Source organism: Humulus lupulus, chromosome 2 (assembly GCF_963169125.1).
Source record: "Humulus lupulus chromosome 2, drHumLupu1.1, whole genome shotgun sequence".
Classification (NCBI taxonomy): domain Eukaryota; kingdom Viridiplantae; phylum Streptophyta; class Magnoliopsida; order Rosales; family Cannabaceae; genus Humulus; species Humulus lupulus.
The window spans coordinates 124425727-124442118 of record NC_084794.1 but is presented as its reverse complement, the minus strand read 5'-3'; positions in this window follow the sequence as shown (position 1 = coordinate 124442118).

Sequence of the window (16392 nt, the reverse complement as noted above, 5' to 3'; positions counted from 1 at the left end):
CTAGTGTGGTGGATTCTACCAGGGTTATGCCAGCAGGGCCGGGAGAGACCAAATTGGTGTGTGAGTTCTTAGACGTATTTCCTGAGGATCTACCAGGGTTGCCGCCGCACAGGGAGATTCAGTTTGAAATTGAGTTAGCACCGGGGACAGAACCAGTGTCACGGGCACCATATAGAATGGCACCAGCAGAGTTGAAGGAATTGAAGATACAGTTGTAAGAACTTCTGGATTTGGGATTCATCAGGCCTAGTTATTCTCCATGGGGCGCTCCAGTGTTGTTTGTTAAGAAGAAGGACGGGACTCTGAGGATGTGTATAGACTACAGAGAATTGAACAAGTTGACTATCAAGAATAAGTACCATTTACCAAGGATTGATGACTTGTTTGATCAGCTTCAGGGAAAAACGGTGTTCTCAAAGATTGATCTTCGATCTGGTTATCACCATCTGAGGATCAAAGATGAGGATATACCGAAGACGGCCTTTCAAACACGGTATGGGCATTATGAGTTCTTGGTCATGTCTTTTGGTTTGACCAATGCCCCGGCAGCTTTTATGGATTTGATGAACAGGGTGTTCAGGGACTTCTTGGATTAGTTCGTCATTGTCTTCATCGACGATATCTTGGTTTACTCCAATTCAGAAGCAGAGCATGAGCAGCATCTTCGACAGGTTTTACAGAAGTTAAGTGAGCATCAGTTATACGTCAAGTTTAAGAAGTGTGAGTTTTGGTTGCCAGAGGTGACTTTTCTTGGGCATATAGTTGGAGCAGAAGGGATTAAGGTAGATTCGTCCAAGGTAGAAGCCGTAAGAGATTGGCCAAGGTCAAGGAACGCCTCAGAGGTGCGGAGTTTCCTTGGGTTGGCAGGTTATTACAGACGGTTCGTAGAGGGGTTCTCAAAGATTTCTTCACCAATGACAGAGTTGACGAGGAAGAATCAGAAGTTTGTTTGGTCAGAGAAGTCTGAGAACAGTTTTCAAGAGTTGAAGTGACGACTTATTTCTGCACCTGTGCTGAGTCTTCCTTCGGAGGAAGGAAAGTTTGTAGTCTATTGTGATGCATCAAGGATGGGTTTAACCTGTGTGTTGATGCAGAATGAGAAAGTTATAGTTTACGCATCACGACAGCTGAAGGAGTATGAGCAGCGGTATCCTACTCATGATTTGGAACTAGCGGCAGTGGTATTCGCACTGAACATGTGGCGACATTATCTGTATGGGGAAAAGTGCGAGATATACACTGACCATAAGAGTTTGAAATATTTCTACGCTCAGAAGGATCTGAACATGAGGTAGAGGCGTTGGTTGGTGCTAGTTAAGGATTATGATTGTGATATCCTTTACAACCCTGGGAAGGCCAATGTGGTAGCAGATGCGTTGAACCGGAGAGGCCCAGGACAGTTGTATAGTTCCACTCAGATCTTGAGAGAATTAGCTGATGAGATGGCCAGGGCAAGGATAGAACTGGTGGTAGGCCAGTTAGCTAATATTAATTTGCAGTCGACCCGGCTAGAGAGGGTCAAGAAGGGTCAGTTGTGGACCCGCGGTTGCAGGAGGTCAGACAACATGTCTTAGCGGGGACAGCTAAGAATTATTCTGTTTCTGAGACATGTTTGCTTCGAGATCAGGGACAGATTTGTATTCCAGCGGATGAGGGGATCAGACGAGAGATACTGGATGACTCTCACACTACGCCATACTCGCTTCATCCGGGTACCACAAAGATGTATCAGGATCTAAGAACATTATATTGGTGGCCCGGGATGAAGAAGGATGTGGTAGAGTATGTGGCTAGATGTTTGACATGTCAGCAGGTAAAAGCTGAGCATCAGCAGTCAACGGGATTGCTTCAGCCTTTGGGTATCCCAGAGTGGAAGTGGGAGGACATTACGATGGATTTTGTGGGAGGACTACCCAGGACAGTGGGACTTTGTGACTCGATGTGGGTAATAATGGACAGATACACCAAGTCAGCTCATTTTCTACCAGTGAAGTCGACGTACTCAATGGAACAGTATGCAGAGTTGTATGTGAGGGAGATAGTTCGTCTCCATGGGGTTCCAAAGTCTATTGTATCTGATCGAGACCCTATCTTTACCTCCATGTTTTGGGGAGCTCCGCAGAGAGCCATGGGGACTCAATTGAAGTTTAGCACAGCTTTTCATCCTCAGACAGATGGACTATCTGAGAGGACAATTTAGGTATTGGAGGACATGCTTAGGACATGTGTGATCGACTTCGAGGGATCTTGGAGTAAGTATCTTCCGTTGATCGAATTCTCATATAATAACAGTTATCAGTCTACGATTGGCGTAGCTCCTTACGAGATGTTATATGGAACCCATTCATTGGGATGAGATGGGTGAAAGAAAGTATTTGGGGCCAGACATGGTTCAGAAGACCAATGAAGCTATTGAGAAGATTTGAGCTAAAATGCTTGCTTCGCAGAGTAGACAGAAAAGCTTTGCTGATCCCAAGCATAGGGATGTGGAGTTCCAAGTTGGGGACCACGTGTTTCTGCGAGTTTCACCACTGAGAGAGGTGAGGAGATTTGGGGTAAAGGGCAAGCTGAGCCCTCGATTTGTTGGACCTTTCGAGATTCTAGAAAGGATTGGACATGTGGCTTATAGGTTGTCCTTGCCACCGTCGCTGTCAGGAGTTCATGATGTGTTCCATGTCTCCATGTTGCGAAAGTATGTTTCAGATACGACACATGTGCTGAAGTATAAGGACTTAGAGTTGCAGACAGACTTGTTCTATGAAGATCGACCAGTTCAGATTTTGGATCGGAAGGACAAAGTCTTACGGAATAAGACAATTCTGTTAGTGAAGTGTTGTGGAGAAACAACAAGGTCGAGGAAGCGACCTGGCAGTTAGAGACAGCGATGCGAGATCAGTACCCCGAGATATTCAGGTAAATTTTGATGATGAAATTCTCAGTAGGAAGGGATAGTTGTAACGATCCAAATTCACTAATATGGCTTAAGGGCCTTGATTAGTATGCCAGGAGGGCATAATTGGTTTATGTGTGAATTTATTGATTTAATGCATGATTACATGATACGCATGCTTGTATGATTACATGAATATAAATGTGATTAAATGTTATACTTGTGAGAACCACATTATTATGTGGGTAAATTTATAGCAACCGACTTGAAGCGATCCTAGGGAGCTAGATAGCTGGAAAGTCACATCGGGGCTTAATGCTTGACTTTGGACAAGTCAAGGGGTATTTCAGGTATCGGGTGGTTACTTAGATTACCGGGTTATGAAAATAAATAATTGGAGATATATTTGAAGTTAGGAAATCTAGGTGGGAATATTGGGGAATTTTACCATTTTGCCATCGAGGATGTTTCTGGTACCTCGAACCTTGGGATTAACTTAATTGCTTAAGGGTAGACTTTAGAAGATTTTAGAAAACTGTGGAATATAGCAAATCTACCCTCTCTTCCTTTCTCTCTTTCTCTCCCAAAGAAAAACACAGAAACTTTGTGGTCTTGGCTGGAATTCTAAGAATTGAAGCCGGAGTTTAGATGATTAGCTAAAGGATTATCAAAGTAACTTATTCAAGGTTGAGGTAAGCATTGAATTCTATTTTCTGTGGTTGAAATTATGAGATTTTGGTTGTGTTCTAAGTGGGTTTTGGGTTTTTGGATTCGAAGATTAAATTGAGGCTGGAACCTTGGAAGTTAGGCCAGAAAAACTCTTGGAAGATTGGTTCTGCAGCTGAGGTAACCTCCAATTTAAGGTTTAAAGGTTGAGTTATAGTGTTTCCACGGCTGGGTTTTGAGTTAGAAAGTTTCAGTGATTGAAGTGGGTTTTGATGGGTTTCTAGTCTAGTTTTCAGCAGGGTTGTGTTGCTGGAATCTTGTGGGAAGTTTTTGGATAATTGAGTTGTGGAATTGGGGTAGTTTTGAGTGAGTTTGCATAAGGTTTGAGAGTAAAAAATTGAGATTTTTCTGGGTTCGAAGGGGTCGGGCTGCGACATAGTTCTTGGTGAGCTGCGGCCCTTCGAAGCTGATGGGTGCTGAGGAAGGAGGGCGGGCTGCGGCATGGTCTGAGTAGGGCCGCGACCCTTACCAATTTTTTAGCATTGGAAGGCCTTTGGTTGGGGGCATGCTGCGACATGGGTGGCTAATGCCGCAGCCCTTAAGGGATTTTGGGATTTTGAGATTCTAGGCTTGGGAATTTAACGTAGGGTGTTCGAAATTGAATCTTTTATCATGTTTGATGAAGTTCAATGTTCCGGAGACTAGAACTTTGTCTAGAAGCTCATTTAAGATTGTTGATGGTATCCTTTATCTTGGTTGTGACTAGGTGCTAACCTAAGGCTCAGGGATTAGATCGCGCTCAAGGAGCGTCGCTCATAACTAGTTCACTTGGAAGCCAAAGGTAAGATAACTGCACCTGGTTGTGTATTTGTAATCGGACTAAGGGTTCCCTAATATGTATGATTTGAAAGGATGGTATTATGCCATGTAAATAGTAAACCAACAGCCTAAGAGTGCCAAAGGTTACACTTGCGCACAGGGCCTGGCTCAGCCACTGGTAGCCGAGGACAGCTTATTATGCATTGAGCTCGGTTTAAGCGGCCCGGAGTCAGTGGGGTAAACAGAGGGTGCGGCCTAAGTTGTCGGCCCTAGTTATTATGTGATTTGACTGTTATTAATGATTGATTGCATCTTTGATTTTGATTACATGCTATGTGATTAATGTGGATTGTTAAGTGGTTGATCATGCTTGATGAATTATTCTCTGGATATGATTGTTGAGATGTGTAATATGTTTTCTTGCTGGGCCTTGGCTCACGGGTGCTACGTGGTGCAGGTAAAGGCAAGGGGAAACTTGATCAGTCATGACTTGGAGAGCTCTGTGAGCAGAATGTACATGACCAGCTGCTCAGCCGCCACGGTTGTGAGGATAACAGGAACAGAAAAGCTATAAATGTCTGTTTGCCTTAGAGTGCCTGATGGTAGTCTGTAATTTGGAAATTTTGTAAACCAACTTTTAAACACTGTTCCTTTATGGGATTCCATATGTAAATCTATTTAAATATATGAAATGTAACTTTTGAGACCAAAACCATTTTAACCCTAGCACATTTATGGTTTAGTGACACGTTTTGACTAAATGACTTGATTAGCATGTCTTGCACCCTTATAAGTACACAGTGTATCGGTCCTGGCTATCCAGGGTGTTACACTATCGCATATAGGTTTTTAAACCATGAAAGGAGTAGTAAAATGTGGTATGATTGCATGCAATATTAAAAAATATGGTAAATGTGAAACATGTGTTAAGGCGAAAATTATTAAAAAACCATTTCCTAGGTTAGAAAGATCATCTAATTTACTAGATTTAATCCATAGTGATCTTTGTGAATTAAATTGTATTTTAACTAGAGGTTGTAAAATGTATTTTCTTACTTTTATAAATGATTTTTGTAGATATACCTATGTGTTTTTTTAAAGCATAAAGATGAAACTTTTAATGCTTTTAAATTGTATAAATTAGAAGTTGAAAATCAACTAAATAAAAAGATTAAGGTGCTAAGAAGTGATAGAGGAGGAGAGTACTTCTCTAATGAATTCAATACATTTTGTGAAGAAAATTGTATAATTCATGAGTGCACTGAACCTTATACACCACAACACAATGGTGTTGCCGAAAGGAAAAATAGGACTTATCTAGAGATGATAAATTCTATGTTGGTGTTTTCTAAGTTGAACTTCAACTTATGGGGTGAAGTGCTTTTAACCGCTTGTCACATTCTTAATTGAATACCGATGAAGAAAAATGATATATCTCTATATGAGTTATGGAAATGAAGAAAACCCAACATATAGTACTTCAAAGTGTAGGGGTGTCTTGCATATTGCAAGAAAAATGAACCTTATAGAACAAAATTATGTTTAAGAGCAATAAAGTGTGCTTTTGTTGGTTATGCCAACAATAGTAAAGCTTATAGGCTATTAGACTTAGAGTCTAATATTGTGATTGAATCTAGAGAAGTTGAATTTTTTGAGAATATGTTATGTGACAACAATTCTCAACCTTCAACATCTCTAAAGGAGAATTTGTTATATGAGAACAATTCTCAAGCTTCTACATCCAAAGTTGATTCTCAAGAGGAGAATTCTCAAAAGGATGTAAAGCAACTCTTTGAACCTAGAAGAAGTCAATGGCTTAAAAATCATAAAAGTCTAGTAGTGGATGAGATAGATTCTCAACGAATTTCATTCTACATGGTAGAAGGAAATAGAGAGGTAGGAAAATTCATATTGTACTTCTCGTTGAGGATGATCCTAAGACTTATAGAGAAGTTATGCAATCGAGAGATAGTTCATTTTGGAAGGAAGCCATCAATGATGAGATAGATTCCATTCTTTCCAATAACACTTGAGAATTGGTAGACCTCCCACCGAGGTCTAAGCCAATTGGGTGTAAGTGGGTATTTAGGAGAAAATACCACACTGATGGCACTATCCAAACTTTTAAAGCTATATTAGTAGCTAAAGGATTTAGGCAAAAAGAGGGTATCGATTATTTCGATACGTATGCGCCTGTTGCAAGAACAACTTCTATAAGAATTTTGTTCGCTTTAGCTTCTATACATAACTTGTATGTTCATAAAATGGATGTCAAAATGACATTCCTTAATGGTGACCTCAATGATGAGGTCTATATGGAACAACCCGAAGAGTTTGTCCTACCAAAATATGAACATAAAGTTTTTAGACTTGTAAAATCCTTATATGGATTGAAACAAGTTCCTAAGCAATGGCATGAGAAATTTGATCAAGCCATAACGTCTAATGGGTTTAGACATAACTATGGAGACAAGTGTTTGTATTCCAAAACTTGTAAGGGATATGTGATCATTGTTTGCTTATATGTTGATCACATGCTTATTCTAAGTAATAGCATAAAAGGGATAGAAGAAACGAAGAGGTTTCTATCATCAACCTTCAAGATGAAAGATCTTGGAGAAGTTGACACTATACTTGGTATCAAAGTAAAGAAACATAGTGGGGGTTTTGCGTTAGGGCAAGCCCACTATGTTGAGAAAGTATTGAACAAATTTAACCATCTCAAGGTTAAAGATGCCAATACTCCATTCGATCATAGTGTAAAACTAGAGAAGAATGAAGGAAGAGCGGTGGCTCAATTGGAGTACGCTAGTGCTATAGGGAGTCTAATGTACGATGCCCAATGTACTAGACCTGATATAGTATTTTCGGTAAATAAACTTAGTAGGTTTACAAGTAATCCAATTGTGGATCACTGGAAGGCAATTGGAAGAGTCCTAGGTTATCTCAAGAAATCCAAAGAACTAAGCCTTCACCACTGCAAATTCCTTCAATTTTAGAAGGATATACAGATGCAAGTTGGATATCCAATCTTGGGGACAACTTGTCCACAACTGGTTGGGTATTTACATTTGGTGGAGGTGCAATTTCTTTGGGTTCCAAGAAATAAACCTGTATATCTCATTCCACTATGGAAGCAGAGTTCATAGCTCTAGCTGCTACCAGCAAAGAGGCCGAATGGTTAAGGGATTTGTTGATAGAGATTCCCCTAATCAAAGAGAATGTATCTACTATATCGATACATTGTGATAGCCAAGCGACATTGGCTAGAGCATACAACGGAGTGTATAATGAGAAGTCTAGACATATTAGTCTAAGACATGGATATGTAAGAGAATTGATTCAAAGATGAGTCATCTCAATATCCTATGTGAGAACAAGTGAAAATCTGGCGGATCCTTTCACTAAGCCACTAACGAGGGATTTAGTGGCTGCATCATCTCGAGGGATGGGACTTAAACTCCCTAAAGAGATTCATGATTGCTGGTAACCTATCTTAACACTAGTTATTCAACTTGTGTTAGGTTCAATAGGTAACAACAAGTCAATCAAGTGAATATTAGTTGTACTCAAAAAAATTCTCATTTGAGATATTGAGTACTTGTGTGTTACCAAATTGAGGGTTGAAATCGAGGTTTTTTAATAGAATTTAGTCTTGTGAAGACAAGTATTTTTGGTAACAAAATACTGTAAGAATTCTACCTATATGGACTTAGGGGTGGTGCTGCCTCTCATGAGAATTGGGAGTATTCTCAAGAACGTCCATGAATAGAAAGTGCACATGACCATTAACGGTGCAAAGCGAGACATAGAGGTCTCAAGTGAACATCGCAAATGTGTGTGTTATCACCGATTTGTTATCATGAAAAGATGGTTCAATGCCTAGTGCAACCAAATTTTCGAGAAATTTTGTGATAATTACACTATAGTAAAGTTCAAGTTGAAAAACACTTTGCTTTATGCACTAATGCAATGACTCCTATAAGAGAGAGTTTTTATTTAATCAAGTGGGGGATATGTTATATTTTATAATATAAGGATTGATTAAATAAGTGTTACAATAAATAACTATTTAATCTAGTGGGGGAATGTTATATTATTTTATAATATAATGTAATATTATATTATATTATAATATAATATTTTAGATTAAATAAATGTGACAAAGAGTGTCACATATTGTAACATATAATAGAGAGTTACAATATTTAGATATATGAGATATATCCAAATAATGCAACATATTTGGTGTTATAAATTTGTAACTTCCAAATATTACCATTTATTGTGTAAATTTGGTGTTACACAATATTGAGATGAATTTCATAAAGTCATATGTGAAATGACTGTTAGAGATATGATTTTAACCCTAATAATGTGTTTTGGGAGTTACAAAATAATTTGAGAGGGTTTGGAACCGTTTGGAAAAACAACACATTTTTAAGTGCTGAAAATGGTCAGTGACCGCAGCCACTGAATGTTGGTGGCCGCGGCCAGTGGGACAGAGAGTAGTGGCTGCGGCCACAGGCCAAAACTGACCATTTTTTTTCTTCAGTTTTTTCAATCTTTGTTGAACGACTTATAAAACCCAAATAACTCCCAAATCTTATTTTTAATTCCATATTAATCCAATTAAACATTGGTAACAGCCATGAGGATGGTGGAATTTGAAATTCAAAGGGTGTCTCTAAACTCTATAAATAGGAGCATATAGCTCACTTGAAAGACACAACATTTCTATCCATTAGAGCACTTGGCTAGAAACACCTTGAGGCTTTATAATTCCAGAAAGCATTTCCTATAATTTGTGAGAGATCCCTTAGTGCTTGAGTTAGGGGGAAATAAGCTTTTGGACAAATGTTTCAAACCTTGTTCAAGTTGGTGATCCCCAACACTCTTCACTTTGATAGTGTGAGTGAGAGTTGTTTCTATTTAGTTTGTTTGTTCTTTCTTTCTATTACATTTCTCTTCATCTTCATATTCTTCTCTTTTGTTTATTTGTATTTCTTGTTTTGAGTTGTAATCTTCTTTTCTTTATTTCAAAACACTTTTACTTTACTTGTAATATTTTGCTTTGAGTTTTATTTTTCACAATTCTATTCTTTTTCTCTTCTTCTTGTTCTTTAGTTTATTTGTATTTTCAGTTATAGAGTTGTAACCTTATTCAATCAATCAATATTTATTTGTAATATTATTGCATAGAGTTGTATTATCTTACCATTTCCATTGAGGCAATCTAATTTTTCCTAACATTTAGTTCCCGACTTAAGATCTTGGGATCTCTGTTGATCCAGGATCTAGGTCCGGAGGGGACCTCTCCAAGCAGTTTTAGGAGAACCCCCGTACCTCAACCAGTTTTCTTCTATTTTGGTGCTAACTACTTGGTTCTCGTTTTCTTTTTCGTTTCCAAGTCCCTGATCACGAGTCACGACATGAATTTATAAGCGGAAGACGTTATCCAGGCGGGCCCTGTAGGCCTGGAGGGGTCCAAACATCCCACTGGAAACACGTGGGAAATGGACGGGAAGAAGAATGAGTTTCGAAATTACCGGATGTTATAGTAGTTGGAGATGGCCCTTGGAGTAGAGGCGACCTTGGGATTTTTCTACAACCGAATGGCCCAGAAATTGGAGAAGGCCCATAATGGCGTGGGCATGTTCGGGGCCTGGAGCCTAGGCATATCAACGCGGGAGCTACTCTTCTACTCCACAACTACTTCGCGCGATTCCTCAAGTTTATGGGGATCGCGCCCTTCTATCTTCTCCCCCAAGCGTACAAATTGCTCGCAGGATTGCGCATATTCTGCGCATCAAAGGATATCCCGGTTCCCACTCCCGCAAAAGTGTTGTATTTTTACAAACTGGAGTCATAATTAAACTTAAAAGACAAGACGCGGGACGAGTTTTACAGACTGAAAGCCCGCAACATTAGTCCAGCTCCATTCAGCACATGGAAACACCCTCCGGATGTCAGACACTATTGGTTCATGACATCTGGGTTCCTCCTAGAGAAGAACCCCACTTTGGTGCTGGACTTCTAGCGTGTGGGTAAGTTATCATTCTCCACTCTCTATCCAGCATTTAGTTTTGTTTATTGGACACCCTCAGCTTATGGGGGCTACAATGCGAGAGGGATCCTGCCTTGAGGGAGGAGCTGGCCGTCATCCACATCGAAGCAGTGGAGGCTACGACAAAGGCGGACGCAGAAAAAGCAAAGAAGGAGCAAGCCCGTCAGGCAGGGAGAGCCGAGTCCGAAGAAATGGACGCCTTTCTCGAGGGGAGGTATCCTAACACTAGAACTCTCGGAGCTAGCATTTCGGGGCAAGGTAAATCGCCTCCAATTTTAACTTATGCCCCTCATTTTGGGGGCTTAGTTAGGAATAGGTAACAGTACCAGAATTATTTGACCGGGGCTGTTAGCAGCGTGCAGACCCGCATGCACTTGTCCTGGTTCCTCCAATACGATAGCTTTTTGGACCTGGATTACATGGGGGACTGAATTCACTCTTTTGCCCTAGGGGAGTTGAGACGTGCCCGTTCCTTAGATAAAGGTTTGTCCCGGAGGACTTTAGACTTAAATGTTTCTTTTATTTTTGAATTTTATCCCCATTCATGTATTTTACTAATCATTTTTCTTTTTCTGTTTATCTCAGGTGATCTGAAGATGTCCAACCCTGTGGCCAAGATGAAGGAGATGATCAAGGCCAGGGCGGCCGCAGCCAAGGCTTCGGCGAAGAGGGCCACCAAGGGCCCGGCAAAAAAGAAAATTATGGAGTTGATCCTCGAGGATTCAGAGCCAGTCTGGGAAGCTTCTAAGAGGGGTCCGGCTACAAGTTCCATCCCGGTGGAGCACGCTGAAACGGTCTCGCCCCAGCCTGCTCCTCTCCAAGTTATTAATTTGGAGCAGGAGGCTTCCGAAGGGGGAGGGGTGGCCAAGAGGAAAGCAGACTCAGTTGCCACTACGTCTTCAAAGCAGGCCAAGAAGGACAAGACCAAGGATCCAACCTTAGCTGAGGAGCATTCCTCCGAGGAAAGCCTCATTGTTATGCAAGAGGTCCCGGAGGCTCCAGGGCTTCCCGTCATCCCAGTCCTTCCTGAGGAAGAGGGCCCGGTCCTCTAGGAGGAGAGGATGAAAATGGTGTTCTGGGCTTGGGACGACAGTCGAGACAAACAAGACGAGGTGTACCAGGCCCTGAACATCTGGTGGAAGGTGGAGTTTGTCAAACTTCTGGAGGCCTTCAATGCTCCCCAATAGATCGTGGACAGACTTGTAGCCGAGATCGGGTTTTAGCCTAAGTTGGGGCAAGACGCAGCTCCACTTGCTGCGGATTTTCTGGCCCATGGCTGCTACCATGTCCAATCTTCAACTCAAGCGATATGCCACCTTGGCAAGCCAGGATACCTTTTTCATCTCCTAAGCCATTCGTCATAAGGCCACTGCAGTAAGCCATATGCTTGTCTAGTCTTTTATCTTACTGTCATGATTCCTTGTAAATTTTCTAACATTGATTTGTTCCAGGATGCCTTGTTAGCCCATAGGAATGTGGATCTGGTGGCCGAGATGGCGATGAAGCTGGAGACAGCTTAAATGGAGATGGAGATGGCCGTTAATCAGTGGGAAGCTACCAGGGAGGCCCTTGCCAAAGAGGCTACTCGGATTGAGACTGAGCATGAGGAGGTCACCCGGGTTTGGGCTCAGCACAAGGAAGCTTTGTCCAGGAAGGACGCCAAACATAAGAAGTTGGTGGACAACCTGGAAGCGGAGCTATGTCATGTTCGTGGCTTGTAGGCTTCGATCAAAGCCCCTTTGGAGGAAGCTGAGGTCCAACTTTGCCAGGAGCAGGAGAAGGTGGCAAACCTTGAGTCCCATAACCAAGCATTGGTGGGCATGGTTCAGTTGGAGATGAAGCGGAGTGAGGAGGCTTGCCAGGAGAAGGAGAAGGCTGACGAGATGTTGGCAATCACTTTTGACGAGGCCATTTACATGGCCTAGCTCCAAGACAAGAACATGAATCAAAGAGAGTTGAATTCAAAACCAAAGAGAAAGCTGATGTGACGCTTCTAGATGGGGACCAACAGGATGAGAATGCTCCAGATGTCTCGGATCAGGACGAAGCCTAGGCCTTGGCCTGTGTATTTTAGTTAGGGCTTCCTTTATGTTTTTGTAGTTGTATTACTTTTACGGACGCAGATGCGTCCAAGACAATTTTTATTATCTGTCTTGTTATATATTGATTTTTCTCTACATAATGGTTCCCACTTTATATTCATTTTTTTTTCCTCTAAATTCACTAAGTGTTTTATCACTCTGCATGAATCCAAGTTGAATATTGGGTCATGGTTCCAATGGCCAGAACCACTAGGGGAATATTGTAGAAAGGTATTTAACCTGTCTTGAGACCCACGTTCGGGTCTTGACGACCTGGACCGTTTTGGACTTAACCAATATAACTTAACTTATTTATCCTGACTCTATGGTTCAGGTTCTAATGGCCAGGACCATTAGAGATTTTCTTTTTAGATATGACTTAATTAATTAACTCGTTCTGAACCCGAGGTTCAGGTTCCAATGGCCTGGACCATTAAGGAGTTAATAATTGTCATCTGATTTATTTGTCCTGACTCTGGTGTTCAGGTTTCAATGTTCTGGACCATCAGAGATTATTTGATTAGCTTATCTTGAACCTGAAGGCCAGGTTCCAACGGCCTGGGCCATTTATAAGACCGACTTTAACCAATTTAAACCTAAGATTCACATTTCAATGGTTCTGGGCCATTGTAAGGAAGACATGAATAGAGATTTTGGTTATCTGGGACCACGTTAGGTCTGGACCAATTTTTAAGGGTTGGGTTGTGAACCCTCAGAGCATATATGTCCTGGATAGGATTGGGCTTTGAGCCTTGCACCCTATTTCGGTTGAACCCCCCGGATCACACGGATCTAGGTTAGAACTGGGCTTTGACCCTTGCATCATATTTTGTTGGGAGTTGGGTTTTGCATCCCTAGTCTATACGAGTCCGGATCAGGACTAAGCTATGAGCTTTACATCCTTAGGACTAAGCTCCCAGCTTTGCATCCCTTTTTTTTGTCTTTATTCCTGGACTTGTATAGATGGTCTTACCCCCCAAGTCATCGAAGAGTGTAGTCTTAGGTCACTTGTTTGTGTAAAAATTGAAGAGGGACGCGAACTTTTTCTTTCCTTACAACATTTCTTATGGTGTTTTGTATACACCATTTCCATTAAAAAATAAATCGCCCTTTGGCATACATAAAAAAAAGTTAGAAAGGAACAAAATTAGATCCTCCCGACTATTGATAGTACTGGCAGAGGTGTTCCGCGTTCCAAGCCCTTGGGACCTCCGTTCCGTCTAGTCACCTTAAGCAATACGTTCCCAGACATATTTCATTTTGGATTTCATAGGGTCCTTCCCAGTTTGGTCCCAAAACCCCCACTCCTGGAGTTTCGGGGAAGACTCTTCTAAGGACTAGATCGCTGGTTTCGAACCTCCAGCTCTTAACTTTAGAGTTAAAGTGCCTGGCGATCTTTCCCTGATACATCTTCAGTTACACCTGTGATTCCTCCCGGATCTCTTCGATGAGGTCTAGGGATTCTTGGAGTAACACATGGTTCCGAATGAGATCGTATGTGTCTCGTCTGTGAGATGAGACCATCGTTTCTATTGGGATGACCACTTCGCATCCGTACACCATTGAATAGGGAGTATGTTCAGTTGACGTTCTTTCTATAGTCCGGTAGGCCCATAGGACGCGGGGCAACTCTTCCGGCACTTGCTCTTGCAGGCTTGTAGCTTTTTCTTTAGTGACCCCTTCAAAATCTTGTTCACGACCTTTGTTTGCCTGTTTTCTTGAGGCCTTGCGACTACGGAGAGGCTTTTGATGATGTCGTGTCTTTCACAGAAGTCGGTGAAGTGGACGCTATCAAATTGCTTCCCATTGTAAAACATGATTTTGTGAGTGAGGCCATGTCGACACATAATGTTATTGATGATGAAGACCAGATCCTTTTTGGAGGTTATGGTGCTCATTGGTTCTGTTTCGACCCACTTGGTATAATAGTCGATGGCTACAATGGCGTATTTCACTCAACCTTTCCCGGTTGGGAGTGATCCTACTAAATCGATTCCCCACACTGCAAAAGGCCAGTGACTAGTCATCAGGGTTATTTCCATTGGAGGGGCTCGCGGGATCTTCGCATACCTTTGGCACTTTTCACATTTGCAGATGTAATCAACACAATCCTTCTTCATCGTTGGCCAGAAATATCATTGCCTTAGAATTTTCTTGGACAAGCTGAGTCCAACAGTGTGATCCCTGCAAAAAGCTTCGTGCACTTCGTACATGATTGCACTCATTTCTGTCCCGAACACGCATCAAGGATAGGGCATGGACAACCCCCTGCAATAGAATTTTCCATCCATCATGACGTATCTGGGAGCCTGATACTGAAGTTTCTTGGTGGCAACCCTATCCATGGACAACTCCCCAGTGGTTAGGTGCTGGATGAGAGGGACCATCTAGGATGTAGAGTAATCTATGGCATTGATGATTGCGGGGGCTTGAATACTAGGCGCGGGTAAAAGGTCGATTGGGACCACCTCGGAGAGTTTTACTTCAACATATGTGGTCAATTTTTACAATGTGTCTACAAACACATTCCTAGAGAATGAAGTATTTCTTGAAACATTGGAGTAACTCTCGGGTTCATGTCACGTAGGCGGCCATCTTCTCCCCCTTTGTTTGGTATTCCCCTGAAATCTTCCATACCACCAGTTGGGAGTCGCTGTGGACTTCTATATTTGCTACTCCTACCTCTCGAGCCAAGCATAGTTCGGCTAGTATGGCCTCGTGCTCAGCCTCATTGTTTGATGCTTCGAACTGGAAGCGTAGGGCGCTTTGTAAATGATGATATTTGAGGAGTATCAACATGATCCCAGCCCCGACCCCATTTTCATTTGAGGCTCCATCTACGAAGATTTTCCACAGAGGCATTATGGGGTCGACGGGTTCTTCATCTTCGGTTATCCCAGTGCATTCTAAGATAAAGTCAACCAGGGCCTGTCCCTTGATAGAAATCTTGGGGCATATGCTATGTCAAATTGGCTAAGCTCCATGGCCCACTTCAAGAGTCTTCCCAATGATTCGGGGATCTATAGTACTTATTGTAGGGGTTGTTCGTCAGTACCTTAATGGTATGGGCCTAAAAGTAAGGTCTCAGCTTTCTGGAGGCGGTCACTAAGAAAAATGTCATCTTCTCGATTAATGGGTATTTGGACTCCGCGCCTAACAACCTTTTGCTTACATAATAGACCAGGAGCTAGACCTTTCCCTCTTCTCGCACTAAAGTGGCGCTGATGGCGTGTTCTGACACTGCCAAATACAAGTACAATGGATCCCCCTCCACTAGTTTTGACAAGATTGGTTCCTGGGCCAAATGTTTCTTCAATTTTGGAAGGCCCCTTCACACTCGTTCGTCCATTAAAACATCTGTCTTTCGCAAAGTTTATTGAAGAATAGGATGCACTTGTCCGTGGACTTCGAGATGAAGCGGCTCAAAGCTGTTATTCTTCCCGTCAAGATTTGAACGTCTTTGTGCTTTTGGGGTGATGGCATCTAGATCATCGCTCTGATCTTGTCCGGGTTTGCTTCTATTTCTCTCGAACTTACAATGAAGCCCAAAAAATTCCCGGATGCCACGCCAAAAGTGCACTTTTTGGGGTTCAGCTTCATCCTTTACTTTCGGATAATGGCAAATGCTTTTTTCAGGTCATCCGCATGTTCAGCTGAGGTCTTGGACTTGACCAACATGTCATCTATATAGACCTCCGTGTTCTTCCTCAGTTGGTTCCGGAACATCCTATTGACTAGCTCTGATAGGTGGTCACCCTTGTTCGTCTGGAAGTTGGTGTGTTCCTAGTCTGCTACATGTATTGAGATCTGGCTGTAGCTAGAGTAAGCATCCATGAAGCTCAAAAACTCATACCCGGATGTAGCATCCA